At 37.9% G+C, this 16,826-nt stretch overlaps 1 protein-coding gene across 1 annotated transcript in view; it reads right to left on the bottom strand.

Moving 5' to 3' along the window:
* DOK6 (docking protein 6) overlaps nt 1-16,826 on the bottom strand; it is a 365,783-nt gene that overhangs the window by 142,703 nt on the left and 206,254 nt on the right. The window lies entirely within an intron of this gene.

The raw sequence follows: 16,826 nt of genomic DNA, 5'->3' as shown, positions 1-16,826 counted from the left end.
TAAAATTTGTGATGGTTTCCACTGGAAAGACCATTTCAATGTGAAATAGCTAAAATTGCCCCCCCCCCCGAAGTGACTTTTTAAACTATTTAACTTTGTGAAATAATTGTATGAGGCAGGTGTCTTAACCACCCTCTTATCATGTCACCTTCTCACATAAGAGCCTACCTTTGGGTTTTACTGCTGAGAGCGCTGGTTTTCAGACATTAATGTGCATCAAAATTACCTGAAGGGCTTGCTTGAACATAGATTGCGGGGCGCACGCCACCCTTCTCATTTTTGATACAATAGGTCCAGGCCGGGCCGTTCAATTTGGAACAAAATGCCAGTTGGAACAAAAGAAGTGAGAGGCATAGGAAGAAAGGAGGTCTATAAAAGTTTTCAATTCATCAAGGTATGTATGTATATTCCAATTATTTTATTCATTATTATTATTATTTTTATTTGAGAGAGAGTGTGGGGGGGAGGGGCAGAGGGAGAGAGAGAGAATCTTAAGCAGGCTCCACACTCAGCATGAAGCCTGACACAGGGCTAGGTCCCATGACCTTGGGATCATGACCTGAGCTGAAATCAAGAGTTGGATGCCCAACTGACTGAGCCACCCAGGCGCCCCTCCGACTATTTTCTTTTAAGGTAATCAACAATAACAGAACACTGTTAAGACACACTAAACAACACATTTCCAAGCACCCAAAAGAATTAGGAAATAAACTAAGCTGTTTAGTGTATGTGCTGCCGAAGCAGACACAGAAACTAGCTGTTTAAATGCAATATCCTAAACCATGGATAAAAATTCTACCAACATTAAGTCTTGTGAAGACTGCTGAATATGTGAAGAGAGAAATATTTGAAAAGGTTAAATAAAAAAAATATCAGATTAAAATGTACTCAGACATATGGAACTATAGAATTCTAGAGTGGAAAAAAAAATCCCAAACGGTGCCCATGAGATTGTATTTTGAGAAAATTTTGGTTTATATAATGGCCAACATATGAGAAAGCATAATTTAATTTTAAATGGCCCAAAACAATAGCAAGGTGAAGTATTTACAAAACGATTTGTTATATCCAACAAAGATGCTTCTTACTATTATTGAATCTGCTATTGCATTTACAAGAGCATTTCTACTCTAGGGGTGGATTAAGAGGTCCAAAGGAATAGACTACACCCCAAAAGGCCTGGGACCAGTGTCCAGGTGGGAATGACAAGAACAGTCCAAGGGGACTACAAAACAAGGTTTGGTCAAATTGAATTGGACAAGGTCTGGCAAGAAAGGGTAGCTACACTCAGGAGAAATGGTTCTGGAAAAGGCATAGTGAGACCTCGGGTGATGTGTGAAGATTGAATGGGTCATCAGCTCTGAGAAAGACAGAAACCTTTCTTTCTCAGCCGATGAGGTTTTAAATGGATCTGGTTTGAGGCAGGAACATTCCAACTATAGCTATTAGCTTGAGCCTGACAGGTGGAGACAAGTGGAGCATGCAGGGGCTGTAGGAAACAGAGCATCAGAGTTACGTTTTGTTTTTTTAGCGTTTATTTTTATTTTTTAAATTATTTTTTAAGTTTATTTATTTATTTTGAGAGAGAGAGAGAGAGAGAGAGAGAGAGAGAGAGAGCGCATGAACGAGTGTATGCAGGGGAGGGGCAGAGAGAGAGAATCCCAAGTAGGCTCTGGGCCATCTACATGGATTTGGATGCAGGCCTCGATTCCATGACCCTGGGATTATGACCAGAGACCAAATCAAGATTCAGATGCTCAACTGACTGAGCCACCCAGGCACCCCAGATCAGAGATGCAAGTTTCTAACATGAAGCAAAACATCATCTAGTGAGTAATAGAGTATGACAGGATGATGAACTCTTTGACCAGTTTCTTGATAATTTCCATCTCGTAACATTGCAAATGCAAAATTGGTTTTAAAGGAAGAACCATACTAACAACAAACACATGTGCTCCCTTATAATTAATTGGAGTATTTTTAAAATGTTTATTTATTTTTGAGAGCAAGTACAGGTAGGGGAGGGGCAGAGAGAGAGGGGGTCAGAGGATCCAAAGCAGGCTCTGAGCTGACAGCAGAGAACCCAATGCGGGGCTTGAACTCATGAACCCAACCAAGAGATCCTGACCTGAGCTGAAGTCGGATGCTCAACCGCTGAGCCACCCAGGTGCCCCTGGAGTATTCTTTAAAATATAGGCTTTTGGAATGTAGGTATTAAATAATTTTGTGCGTCTAGCACATAGTGAACATTCAGCTCATTGTGGCTGCCTGAACACAAAATGCATCTTTTGCATGTTAGTTACTTAGACTAAATTTGGGAAATGTCTATTGGATGTCAATTCATTCCTTTTTTTTCAAAGAAGGATTCTGATAAGTTTTAATTGTTAGCTGATTGCAGGACACTCATATCCTTTGTATCCATCCCACTTCTCCTGATACTTCAGAAGGTTGGGTCAAAAAAAGGACGGAACATGGAACTAAGTATTATGCCTAAATGTTTGGAAACCAAGAAATCTGTAAATATTAACACCCACCTGGTGTTCCACAGGGAAATGTTCAATTTTACAGGAACTTCAGCGAAGCAGGTGAGTGTGAGCTCCTAATCTTTTACCTTCTCTTCCTTTTAAAGTCCAAGCATAGCTCAAAAGGAGAAGCCCCACAAAAAGAAAAGAATTCTTTAGCTCTTTGGCGACATCCCTAATTTTCTGAATTTCATTTCCAGGATCTTCCAGAGAGTAGAGGCTTATATATTTGTTGAAGTTCATTCGCGAAAATGTGTAGGTATTATTTAAATTAAATAGCTTAAAGAAAATTAATAATTACACCTAATATACATATAAAATAATTACACATATGTAAAAACTGATTTTGTCATGATTAGCAATAGCTATAAATAATTGGTTAATTCATTTATAATTCTGGATTTCACTTAGTTGTTTGTATGAGCCAGTGATTCCTCAAAGTAACACTCACTCTATATGCAACTTACTGTTCACGATAACTTTAAATATTTAAGGGAAAGAGAATTAAATTGTTTTTTTCCAAAATGTCACATGATCAGAAAAGTCACTGTTTATGGAAAGCATTTGTTTAAATTAAATTTATTACTGCAGCTGGTTCATTAAAAGATCCAAACTTTGTTGTCTCATCAAATGCGGAAACGTATCTTGTCTTGTTGGTGACCTTTATCTTCCTTCTCACATGGCCATCATGAACAGCTGTAACCCACATCTTGCAACCTGTCCTCAGACTTATCGTGGTGAGTTTGCATCTCCAAACTCTTGTCCCCCGAACTCTCTTGCGCACTGGTACCAGCCTGGGCGGGACGACCAGATTCTACAGCTCCATCACCACAGGCAAGTTGCCCAATCTGGCAAGCAATCCAAATTCTGTGAGTAGTTCTTTTGCTTCTCTGGTGCTTGGAGGGAGATGTGTTCCTCCTTGCTGCCCTCCTCCTGTGAAAGACCTTCAAAGACTCCTCTTCAATTAATCTTCCTGCCTGATCTTTAGAATTTCATGGTACTGTTCACCCATCAGCCACTGTTCTGGGGCTACAGAACATTTCTGAGACAGCAAGAAAGCCCCATTCTCTGCTCTATAGTTAACAATTGTTACATAACAATTCAAAGCATGAAATTTTAATATTAGCACTAAATTAATAAGCAGTTCACTAAATATTATTTAGTCCCAGGACCAGAGCCATTGGTCTAATATTAAGCATCAATGAATAAATTCATTCAGAATCTGGTATCTGAGAAACTGACCATATGCTCTGGAGTGCGGAATTTATCATTACTCATCTCATTTTGAAATCTAGGTTCACACCATTGTTTGAGGTAGTCTGCCTTGTTTTTAACAGTTATATGAAGTGTTAAGGAATTAAACAGAACGAGATATTACCCAGAAAATAATGAGATTTTTCAATATCATTCTGAATTTTATATTCTTGTCTCCAACTTTCCATAATATTGGGATATTGCAGTGGTCAGCCTTCAATTTCAGCAGCTTTAGAAATGGAGCCACACTGAGAAGGCAGATATCTGCACATTTAGACACATCCTGATATGCGTATAATGCAGACACACCAGGAATGAAACAAAGCATGATTTATACTCATCGAGATGTGAAGAACTCTTCAGAAATTGTGACTTCATTTTTACCACAGTGCTGAAATTTGTCAAAATGTATTTTATTACAATGTGGCAATAGTAATAAATTCAGTTGCCAGATGCCATCTGTTCAATGGCCACTGTGAATTGGAACCTCTGTATTTCTTCAATCAATTGGCAGGACTTAAAACAACAGCAGTATTTTTAAATTCCCCAGCAATTAATTTAATTCCTTCTCCCCTTCCTTCCTTTTCTCCTCTCTTCTCCTCCCCTCTCCTCTCCTCTCCTCTCCTCTCCTCTCCTCTCCTCTCCTCTCCTCTCCTCTCCTCTCCTTCCTCCTCCCCTCCTCTCTTTTTCTCTTTTCACAAAAAAATGACTGTTGACTGAATATTATCTACATTTCCGAGTAAATTATGTTCACTCTAATAAATACAGTAAGTCATTTTAAAAATAAAATAAATTCAACTGCTATTATACCTTCCAGAGGTCATCTCTGTTAAAGTAATAGTGTATCTTAACATAAAAATAAATTCACATACAATTGTAATTATACTGAATATAAAGTACTGAACCCTTTGAATTGTACTCACTAGTATAAGAATTTTCAGATGCTATTAAATATTCCTTGGGGACATAGTTTTTAATGAATACATAATATTCCATTGTATGACTATGCCATATTTTATTTAAAATGATCTACTTGATGAATATTAAATTTATGCCAACTTTTTACTAATATAAATTAGGCTACAGTAAAATAATCAACTTTTAGCTCAATTTGCTGAATGATTCAGTCATTTCATATTGAGTCATAGAGTTTACTTTATTCTTATATATAAATTTTGAGTCACTTTAATATCCTTAATTATTAACTTACATCGGGCCCTAACATCTGAATCATTATATTAAATGCCATAAACTCTTTCAAGAATGACCGTGCCAAATTGATTTCCAGAATTTCCTTAGCGATATATATTCCAATTAAAATATCTATTTTATACATTCATTAATATAAGTGTCCTGTGCCAGAATTTTTTAAAATTGAGTTTACTGTTACTCACGTTGGTTGTGATGATTCTATATACTAGAAATTTTCTCTACCATGTTTATGATAACAACTTCATCTTCAAGTTTTCATTCATTTTGTTTATAATATTTATGTAAGCCCAGAAAGTGGAAAGTAGTTTTCTTTAAGTTTTCTAAAAAGTCCTTTGTTATTGAAAGAAACTTAATATTCTCCTACATTTTTCGTAGCAATTTTAGCATTTTATTTTTTATATTAACTGGTATACCGAAACATAATGAAATGTTCATATGTCACTTATGATGTCCTTTCAGTTTTGACAAAGCACATTAAGGCACACAACTTTTCTGCTCTCCAGGATGTTCCCTTATGCCATGCCTCAGAAGCTACCACCAGTCTGATTTCTAACACTGTAGGTTATTTTTGCCTGTTCTGGTAGGTTCTTGCGAGCTAGGGACACCCAGCTTCAGCATATCACTAATTTATTCCCAGTTCGTGGCTTTCCATTTTTATTATTTCCTTTTTAATTATTTTCAGAGTTTATTTATTTATTTTAAGAGAGAGAGAGACAGAGAGAGTGAACCAGGGAGGGGTAGAGAAAAGGGGAGAGAGAAAGAATCCCAAGCAGGTTCCACAGAATCAGTGCAGAGCCCAAAACAGGGCTTGAACCCACAAACCATAAGATCATGACCTGAGTCAAAACGGGGAGTGGGATGATTAACTGACTGAGCCACCCAGGTGCCCCATCTTTTTAAATTTTTTGATAATGCTTTTTTGGTGACCATAGGTTTAAATTTTGATGAAGCCCAAATTATTTCTTTTTACAGTTTGCTTTCGTTGTTTTATTTAAGAAATGTTGGCCTATCTCAAAGTTCCATTCATGTTAAATTGATATTTGAGTATAGTGTGAGGTGGGGGTTGAGGTTCATGATTTCCCATAGGGATATCCAGTCACTTCACTTATTAAGGAAATTTTCCTTTTCTCATTGCAATGAGCAATGAGCTTGGGAGAAAGGACTTTGGTGTCCTGGTAAAAAATTACTAATCCATATATGTATGGATCATTGTCTTTCTATTCTGTTCCATAGACTTCTTTGTCTACTGTCTGTCTTCATTGCTGTCAGTTGTAGTAAATCCCAAAATTTTCCAGAAAGGGTATCCATTCCAACTTGGTTTTGTCTTTTCAAGACAGTTTGGCTAGTCTTAGACCTTTCTGTTCCAAATGTATTTTGAAACTGTCCCATCAAGTTCTAAGAAAAATGCCTGGCTTCTAGGATTTTTACTGGCATTGTGTCAAATCTATAGGCTAATTTGGAGAGAACTGACATCTTGACAATACTGACTATTGCAATCATAAACACAGTTTACCATTCCACTTATTTAGATATCTTTTAATTTCTCCCAGCAATATGTAATTTTCAGCGTAGAGGTCTGTTATATACTTTGCCAATTTTATCTCTGAGTATGTGATGGTTTTTGATGATACTGTAAATGATATTTTTCTTCTCATTTTGTAATTGCTCATTACTAATATATATGGGTGTATACATATATAATCTCTCTGTAATATTCATACATATACCCATATATACAAATTTTTGCATATTAATTTTTTATCCTGAAACATCACCGAGTTCACTTGGTTATAGCTGTTTTTCTCATCGATTCCTTAGGATTTTCCAGGTACACGACCTTAGCTCCTTATTCTTTGCCAATTTTTATGATTTTACTTTATTTTCTTGTCATATTACACAAGTCAGAACTTTAAGTAGAATATGTAGAATACTGAAAACAATTGGTGAGAGAGGATATCTTTGTCTTATTCTCAATCTTATGAGGAATGAAATGTCTTTATCTTTCAATATCTTTATCTTAAAAATTATATTTTCTGAGTGATTTCATTGATGTCCTTCATCAGTTTGAGAAAGGCCCCTTCTATTCTTACATTTTCTGAGAGTTGTTTTCACAAATGAATATTGTATTTTATCAAATGCTTTTTAAGCATCAATTATAATAATCATATAATTTATTAATATAGTGAAACATATTGATTGATTTTGGGAAATGTTTGCATTTCTGGCACATACCAATTTTGATCACAGTGTATTATCTTATAACACTTTAGTCTTCCTTTTCTAATTTTTAGAAGGATTTTGTACTTATATGCATGAAAGATACTTGTCTGCAATTTTCTTTTCTTATATTGACTTTGCCTGGTTTTAGCATCTGGGTTACAGTAGCCTCATAAAATGAGTTGTGGAATAATCACTCCTCTGTTTTCTGAAGAAGTCTGCATGGGACTGGTATTTCTTCTCCTTTAAATGCTGAATAGACTTCAACATTGCAACTATGTGGGACTAGGGGTTGTGTATAGGAAGTTGTATAATAATAACTTTAATTCTTTAATTGATGTAAGGCTCTTTAGATTTTCTATTTTTTCTTGAGTCAGTTTGGAAATTTGAATCTCTGTTAAGTGGTTCAAAATTAGATTATTTTTAACCCAACATGAGAAAGGCTACATTTTATCTAATTTTATTTCTAAAGTTTTTTAAAAATATCCATTTATTTATTTATTTATTTGAGACAAATAAAGAGAGAGAGAGAGAGAGAGAGAGAGAGAGGGAGAGAAAGTGTGAGTGGGGGAGGGGCAGAGAGAAAGGGAGACACAGAATCTGAAACAGGCTCCAAGCTCTGAGCTGTCAGCACAGAGCTGGAAATGGGGCTTGAACCCATCAATTGCAAGATCATGACCTGAGCCAAAGTTGGACAATCAACCAACTGAGCCACCCAGGTGCCCCTATTGTTAAAGTTTTTATTTATTTATTTTTAGAGGGAGAGAGTGAGAGTGAGTGGGAAGGAGCAGAGAGAGAGACAGAGAAAGAGAGAGAGACAGAGAGAGAATCTTAAGCAGGCTCCCCACTGCCAGCATGGAGCCCAAGGTGAGGCTCAAACTCATGAGTTATGAGATCATAACCACAGCTGAAATCAAGAGTCAGATACTTAACTGACTGAGTCACCCAGATGCCCCAAAAGGCTACATTTTAATAAAAAATAACTTGTTAAAATTTATTATCAACTTATTGTCAAATTATTAATGCTTTATTTATATGGCCTTGTTTTATTTTGTATCGTTCCTAACCATTTCCTTTATTATTTTAAAAATATTTTTATCCAGTGATGTTCAAAGATTTAAATTATATATTAGATTTTATGTATGAATGCTATAATCAGAGATAATATTATTTTTTTACTTATGGCAGATGGAAATTAAAAACATTTCCCACAACACTTTTCCCTCCAATTTTAACATCTGTTTTAATCTGAGCATTGGGAAAGATACTGTGACTACTGGAATTTTAAGTTGTGCTCAAAGAAAAATGTAGAGCTTTACAAAATCTATTAAGAAAGCAAAAAGCTGAAAATTAATGATCAAATATCCATTTCAAGAGATTTGAAAAAGAAGCTGCAAATAAACCCCAAACTGTGGAGCAACCCCTATGGCATGAGAGCAGAGATTAATACAATTTAAAACAATGAAAAGAGGTCTACCAAATAGGTACATCTCTGATGATGCTGATTAAGAAAAAAAAAAAACCAAACGTAACTTATATGAAGTAAAAAGGGACTATCATTACAGTGTGGGCAGGTATTAAGAAGATGATTTAAGGATGTTGTGATTCAACTTATTCTAATAATTGTGAAACTTTGCAAGGAATGACTAAATCATAAAATCACTGGTAGATTCTTTTGAAGCTAATTATAATCAAGTTTATACCCAAGTTTTCAAATTTTAGTGCACATTAGGGTCACTGAGTTTGTTAAAATATAGACATGGGGCCAACATACCTTTGTCAGTATGGGTGGGGACCCAGAATTTTCTTGCTTACAATCCACCTGATATGAATGTGATGGAGATGCTCACTGGTGTCCCAGATACATACTGAGTTTCCTGCCAAGCACCTGGTTCCCATGCTGGGTTTTACTTAACCCTCACAACAATCCTATGAGACACATACTATCATGATCATTTTCAAGAGTAGGAGGCTGAGATTTAGAGAATTTCTGTAACTTGATCCTGGCCCCAGAACTTAGAAGTGGAATAGAACTCAATGATACACTGAATTTTCTTGGCTACTTTTGTTGATCAGGTTCCATGTTGGACTTTCACACTCTATGCTACTTTGTTTTACTGTGACAGGAAAAAGAAATGGTTCATTAAAACTTGACTCTCAAAAAGTGAAAACCTTGATTTACTCAAGGTTGAGTAAATCAAGGTTTTCCTTTCTTTTGGGTGTGTACGTTTGTGTTTGTTTCCTGTCAAAGGAAGATTCATTTAATCTAATCTCTGGTCAAAGTTCAATCTTGGAGTGTCCTTGCCTCTTCATCTAGGCTGGATTGACAGTCACAGGAGTCCACAGAGGAAATGGGAGTCCCCTTATCTGGTTTGTATATATCCACATGCGCGTGAAGTTCCATCACTCTACTGTCCTGTGATATGCAACTTCTGCTCCCAGATCCTGTCAGAAGTCCAGTGTGGGCCTGCGGGAACTTGGGCACCCCTCCAGGCCACAATGAGTTTTGAGACAAGACTCTCTCTGTCTTCTTACACCTCTCTGGGCTCTGCTAACATCTCCCCACTATTCTTCCCATGCTTCTCATGAAGCCTAATATGGAAAATCAAATCCTAGCATTTACTCTTGAAGAAATATCCAATTGATATGAGGAGACATAAACATGTATCTCTGTCCACCCACACTCCCAGGGAAAGGGGGCACGCAAGGCATTTACTTCTTCCTCACCATAAAACTTATTTTCAAAGTCACAAAACTTATTTTCTTCTGGCCTGCAGCTGGGAGATACCAGTAATTCTGGACTCATCATTCTCCCCTCAAAAGCTTCCTCTGTCACGTTACTACAAATGTTTTTGAAATTTGCATCTTTGTTCTCTGTGTGTACAGGGAATGTTTCCAGGGCCTAGGAAACAGGACAGAACTATCTTGGTGTCTCCATAGAGCAAGCATCTCACTTTGCAATGACGTGGTTATGATCTGACAAATGGATCATTGTGCTGAGGCAATGTGGTGCAGAAGCACCGTAAAGCATCCGTAGTTCCCCTGAAGCACTTATAGCAAAACGAGGCAGAAACACATATGGCGTTGGCCTTTATTCCCTTGTAGCGCATGTCAAGGACCGCCAAATGGGGAAAGTGGTAGTTGTAACCAGGCTTGTTAATTATATACAGTGTCTCTATCCATCCGATAGTGAAATTAAAGCAATGCAGCATGAGGCTAGGCAAACAGTGTGGCCACTGCCGGATTTGGTATCGCATTCGGGAATGTCATCTTATCCCTTCTGGGGTGGCTCTTCCCATCACATTCGCCTTTCAGTTATAGATCGATAGTCACCTCTGCTGGCTATACTGGCATTTTCAAATGTATTTCATTTATTGTAAGTTCCACATGTTACACGTAGAAGGAGACACATAGGTAAACTGAGCTTGGGAAATGTTATAATATACAAAGTCAAACAAGATCTTTATTATAGAGCATCTCAAGCTTTCCTCCATGAATGTATATTGTGACCATCATACAGACTTGGTATTAGTTTCCCTGGGCTGCTATAGCAAAGTACCAGAAACTGGGTGGCTTAAGATGTAAGTTTAATATCTCATAGTTGTGGAGGCTATAAATCTGAAATCAAGGTGTTGGCAGCTCTGGGGGGAGAATCCTTCTCACTTCCAGCTCCTGGTGTTTTGTGGCAATCTTTGACCTCCCTTGGCTTGTGGATGCATCATGCTGGTTACATGACTGTCTTCTTGTGTCTTCGCATCATCCTCCCTCTGTGCACATCTGTCCTCGTCCAAATTTCATCTTTTTATAAGGATATATTGTAGGTCCTATGGGATTAGGGTTTATTTTAATGACCTCATCTGAATTCGGCTATCTTTGTAAAGTCCCTGTTCCTAATAAGGTCACGTTATGAGGTACTGAGGGCTAGGACTTCGATATATCTTATTTAGGGGAGAGGGCAATTCAATCCACAACAGTGTTATATAGTAGTAGAATTTCCTGGAACTCATTTTGGGAAATACTAGGGTATGTGGATGGCATTTTAGAAGTTCAAACATAAGTATGTCCAGGTTCTTTTCCCCACGCAAAAGTTGGTTTTGCTCAGGGTTATTCTATGGACAAAAAAATAAAATAAAATAAACTTGGAAAACTTTTCATTGCTGGTTATAAATAATATGTATAAGAGTGAATATGATATTCCAGATCACTTTTTAAAATTTTTTTAATGTTTATTTATTTCTGAGACAGAGAGAGACAGAGCATGAGCAACAGAGGGGCAGAGAGAGAGAGGGAGACACAGAACCCCAAGCAGGCTCCAGGCTCTGAGCTGTCAGCACAGAGCCCGACGTGGGGCTCAAACTCACAGACTGCGAGATTATGACCTGAGCCGAAGTCAGTCGCTCAACCAACTGAGCCACCCAGGCACCCCCCAGATAACTTTTGAAAAATTGGGGAAAGACTCTTAAAATAGGGAGAAGTGTATTGTTACTGTGGTCATTGCTTTGTCATTAACTGGTTGTTTTCCACACGAGAAAAGTCCTGGAAATAAATATTGGCTTTAACGATCAATGGGCATTAAGAATTTCAGACTTGCCTGGTTGATAAAGCTTGTCTGGGGGTATAAAAAATTAGTTAAAAAAAAAAAGAAGGTATGATCATACCTATACCACAGCATTTTCCTTTTATTTTTATTTTAGCATGTACTTACTATACTTCAGGTGGAAGATTGGATAATTTTTTTCTCAGTTCACTTCCTCTCCATATTAGATCGTAGGTTCTAACTCATGGCACGGCCTCGCAGGTAGAGTGTCCTGCTGGCCTCCTGACTTGGGTTGAGCCACAGGACTTGCTCTGGCCAGTGGAATATCAGTTGACATGACACGTTCAGAGGCTTAATTCCTGTGGCAGCTTTTGGCTTTCTTTCTTGCCCTATTGTTTTTTTTTTTTTTTTTTTTTTTGAGAACGTGCCTTGGGTCGCCATTAGTGTAAGGAGGATAAGAGACATATGGAAAAGACATGGACACCGCGTGAAGCCTGGAACCGATCTCAGCAGCAGCCCGCCTAAGTCAGCACAATCCTAGCTAACCCACCTATACGTGAATGATAAAGATACACTTCCAGGTCCATGCTATTGAGATTCTGCACAACCAGTAACACAGTATTATTTTGAAAACCAATGATCGATGCACCTTGTTTATACGTTTGTCCCCCCTCACTACTCTGTGAGCTCCTTAAACGTAATGACCGTATTTTATATAATTCTACATTTCCTCAGCTTGGTTCTTGCATTTCATAGCCTCCGAAATGTTTGATGGGTGAATACTGAATGACTGAGTGACATACAAGCATGTCTGAGTGGAATATAAGAAGCACAGTCACTATGGCAACCCAGGTAAATAATTTAGCAACAACACTGGAATACTGCTTTGGTTCTGGGGGAAGGTTATACATATTCTTAGGCTAAAAGTAAAAGTTTGTACCAATTCTGGTCCATTCGTAAGCAGGAACCCTAGTTTCTACATAAAATCAAACCTTCAGATCTGACTCCACATTAATAGATGGCAAAGTCTAAGGTTGCTCTTCCATTTTGTTCCTGATGGTGATCTCTTGCCTCAATAGCAAATGGGACACACCCTCTGAGTCCACTTTCAACAACAACTGCAGGACTTTCCCACAAGTGCGTTGCTTCTTGTTTATGATGCTTACTTCTGCTATAAAGGATGAATACATAACATCTGTTTTCTAGAATTGCTATTATGTATAGCGAATCCTTTATAAATAACCATTATTGTAACACCATACATTCTAAGGTCAGGGTAGGCAATCTTAAATAGAACCAAAAGACACGAGGATTCTAGAAGTCATAAGAATTTAAGGCTCAAAATGTCTACTTAATATGGACTTTCTTGAGGCAGTATCATCTGAAATCTGAGAATGAGTGAGTGTGTGTGTGTGTGTGTGTGTGTGTGTGTGTTTACTTTCCCCTACACCACATGGGATTCTGAGTCGATATGAAAACAGCTGACAGCACTAGATAAAGATGATTATAGCAAAGAATTTAATCAATAACCACTTTTATCTCCTCAACACACATTACACCTTTAAAAATTATTTGCACAAATGTTTATTCTTAGCTAGTCTCAGAGTAAATAAGGCCATGCTGGGTGAAAAGTCAGAAAAACATTAGAGGAGAAGAAGCAGTTCTGAGTGTCAAAAGAAAAATGCTGTGGTCAAGACTGAGGAGTGAATCTTTCCTTGATGATAGGATACCACAGGATCACCACTGGCCACAATAATGTCATTTCTGACATCGATTCTGGAGGCATATGTATCTCATCTCTTTGGAGACATTTCAAGTTAAATCCAAGCACATCATTGATAAAATAGTAAAATGATGTTTCTGATGAAAAATAAATTGTATAATTTAGTACTAAAATGCCTTAGGAAGAAAACCTGAATCTTTAATGACAAATTGTTCAAATCTGTACATATTAATGTCCCTAAACATGTATTAGGAAAGGAAGGATTTTGTTTATTTTAGGAAGTGTTAAATGCTTGAAGAGTCTGGAATAGGGATTGTAAACCATGAAAGGACATTTTTTTAAGTTTATTTATTTTGAGAGAAAGAGACAGCATGTGTGTGCAAGCAAGCTGGGGAGAGGGGTGGCCAGAGAGTGAGAAAGGGAGAGAGAAAGAGAGAGAGAGAGAGAGAGAGAGAGAGAGAGAGAGAGAGAGAGAATCCCAAGCAGTCTCCATGCTGTCAGCACAGAGCCCAACATGGGGCTTAAAGTCACAATCTGTGAGATCATGATCTGAGCTGAAATCTAGAGTCAGATGCTTATCGACTGAGCCAACCAGGTGCCCTGAAGGGACATTTTTATTTTATTTGTTTTATGTTTGTTTGTTTGTTTGTTTATTTAGAGAGAGAGAGAGAGGATGAGAATGAGCCGGGAGGGACAGAGACAGAGCGGGGACAGAGGATCCGAAGCAGGCTCTGTGCTGTCAGTGCAGGGCTCAATGTGGGGCTCCAACTCATAAACCATGAGACGGTGACCTGAGCCTAAGTCAGACGCTTAATCAACTGAGCCACTGAGACACCCCCGAAAGGGCAGTTTTAAAAAATATTATTTTAAAAAGACTTTATTAGCTAGCTAAAACAATAAATACTTCCCCACACATAGTGAAATAAACACATGCATTGTCTTAAGAATATGTGTGTCCTGAACAATCTTGGGGCCCAAGGTAGGGGGTTGAAGTTGGCTGAGGAGCATTCTTTGTCTTTACCATGACAACTATTGGTATTTATTTCAAGGGGATCCTAAAATGGAATTAGCATATTAGCATATTTGTAGGAAAGTCTGTTGATTAGGAAGTGAGAAAATCAGGGTATTCAAGTAACGAACTGTCAATCTGTGTGTGTGCGTGTGTGTGTGTGTGTGTGTGTGTTTCTCTCCCAGGCAGCAAGTGTGTGTGTATGTGTGTGTATGCATGTGTGTCTCCTGGAATTTTTTGAGCTAGCAATGGTAGAGCCTGTAATCCTGATATTCTGTCAAGATTTATGCTTTTCATCTTCTCTTGTGGTATGAATGACTATTTTAAAAAGTTTTAGCTAGCCCTCAATGGGCCAAGAGCAGAGGAAAAGTGTTATTATCTAAACTTGAGACACTTTAAAGGAAGGACATGCAGACTTGAGCCTAGAGCAGTGGCCATGTCTATGGCCTTGGGACTCAAAAAGAAAGTCATCCACGTGGAAGGTGATTTCTAGAAAAAGAAGACCGTTCCATCCATGAAGCTTCCTTTTAGCGTTGAACCCTAAAGGGTCTCAGTGACCATGAGAATGTGTGTGTGTGTGTGTGTGTGTGTGTGTGTGTGTGTGTGCTTAAGGAAGATTGCCGATTTTCTTATAGGGTATCACGTACTTAGGAGGTCATTTAAAAGAACCAAATACTACCCTCTCTAACTAAATAATTGCTCATAAATTTCTAAAATGTATTTTTAAAAGCACATGTTTCCCTTTGTGTGAAGTTCGGCTTATTGAACAAAATAAAACTAAGAAACCCACTTAAGGCATTGAATGTTATTATAATTTCAATTCTTCAGTAAACACAGGAATTCTTTTTGATTTCTTTGTTTTTACTTGTACTTAAAAATACTTGTGCCTCTTTAAAATCGGATTAAGAATGAGAGTTAGTCTTTATTTTACATCACCTCGTTAAACCATCATGATTTCATTTTCACTCATTAGGAAACTAAAATCAGAAGTGTTAGTAACCTGTCTGAGCTCAGTAAAGGGTGTAGCCCGCATTCGACCATGGCCTGAGAAGTACACTTGGAAAGCTGTGACTGCTTGTGCTATATCTCTCTGCAAATTACTCTGACATTATCATGAAATTAACAGTAAAATCATAATAAGCCAAAGAAGCACATATCCATTATCCCCAATGGAAACCATATACAACCCCAAATCTTTAAAGTAAAAGCATGCAACTCACATGAAATGAACCACCAGTGGTGCTCCCACCCACAGGGCCCAATTTAGTCACTTTCTCCATAGTTCCTTTATGTAGTACTTGATGAATGTTTATTAGTAAGAATTTTTTCTTTCTTTCCTTAAATGGTGGATGAACACCATGCTTTAAGTAGCACTGTGTGGATGTTGTGTATGTAGCTCAAGCTCTCAGGAAACCAATCAGGGAGATGAAATAAATCCAAGATAGTGTGGGAGAGAAACTGGAATATGAATTGGAAGCTGGAAGAGGGGCTGCAGAAACGCCTCTGTAGCTCCCTGAAAACCACCAGCACAGGCAAAAGTGTTGTGCCCACATATGTTCTTGGCCTATTAACAGGGGAAATCCATCTTTTCAGGTTAGCAACAAACAATAAATAATGGTTTTTAATGGGCTGCAAAGACAGTGATGGCTGTGAGCACATTATCAGTCATAAGATCATGATCACTAAGTGTATCCTGTGCACTTGTACCTGTGCTACCTAATTTATAAGCCACAGATCATTCCAGAATTTCTTTTTCCTAAGGTTTATTTATTTATTTTGGGTGGAAGGGGCAGAGAGAGAGGGAAAGCCCGCAGAGCCTGACACGGGCACTTGATCTCACAAACATGAGATCATGACCTGAGCCGAAATCAAGAGTCAGATGCTCAACCGACTGAGCCACCCGGGTGCCTCTACAAAATTTCTTTTTAATAATTAGTGTCACGTTTCACCAAGTCTCTCAAACTTTTTCAAAAACACTATCAAAAATTAGCAACATTGAAAAGTTTCTATTTTCACTCTATGAGGTCATCTAGTGATGATTATAATTATTTTTAGAAATGAAGAAAGAGGAGATCATTACATTATCCCAATTTCATTATTTAGAGGTGGTAGTCAAGAACATGCAGGGGGCGCCTGGTTGGGTCAGTTGGTTGAGAGCCCACTTTGGCTTGGGTCATGATTTCACAGTTTGTAAGTTCGAGCCCTGGGTCAGGCTCGCTGCTGTCAGCACAAAGCCCGATTCGGATCCTCTGTTCCCCTCTTCCTCTGCCCCTCCCCCCATCCTCTCTCAAAAATAAAGAGTCAAAAAAAAAAAGAACATGCAGTATAGATTCTTAAGAGACATCAAGAAAT

The sequence above is a fragment of the Acinonyx jubatus genome, chromosome D3, assembly GCF_027475565.1.
Source record: "Acinonyx jubatus isolate Ajub_Pintada_27869175 chromosome D3, VMU_Ajub_asm_v1.0, whole genome shotgun sequence".
Classification (NCBI taxonomy): domain Eukaryota; kingdom Metazoa; phylum Chordata; class Mammalia; order Carnivora; family Felidae; genus Acinonyx; species Acinonyx jubatus.
Note: the sequence above shows the minus strand (reverse complement) of the source record. Positions and strands in the feature narration are given on the sequence as shown.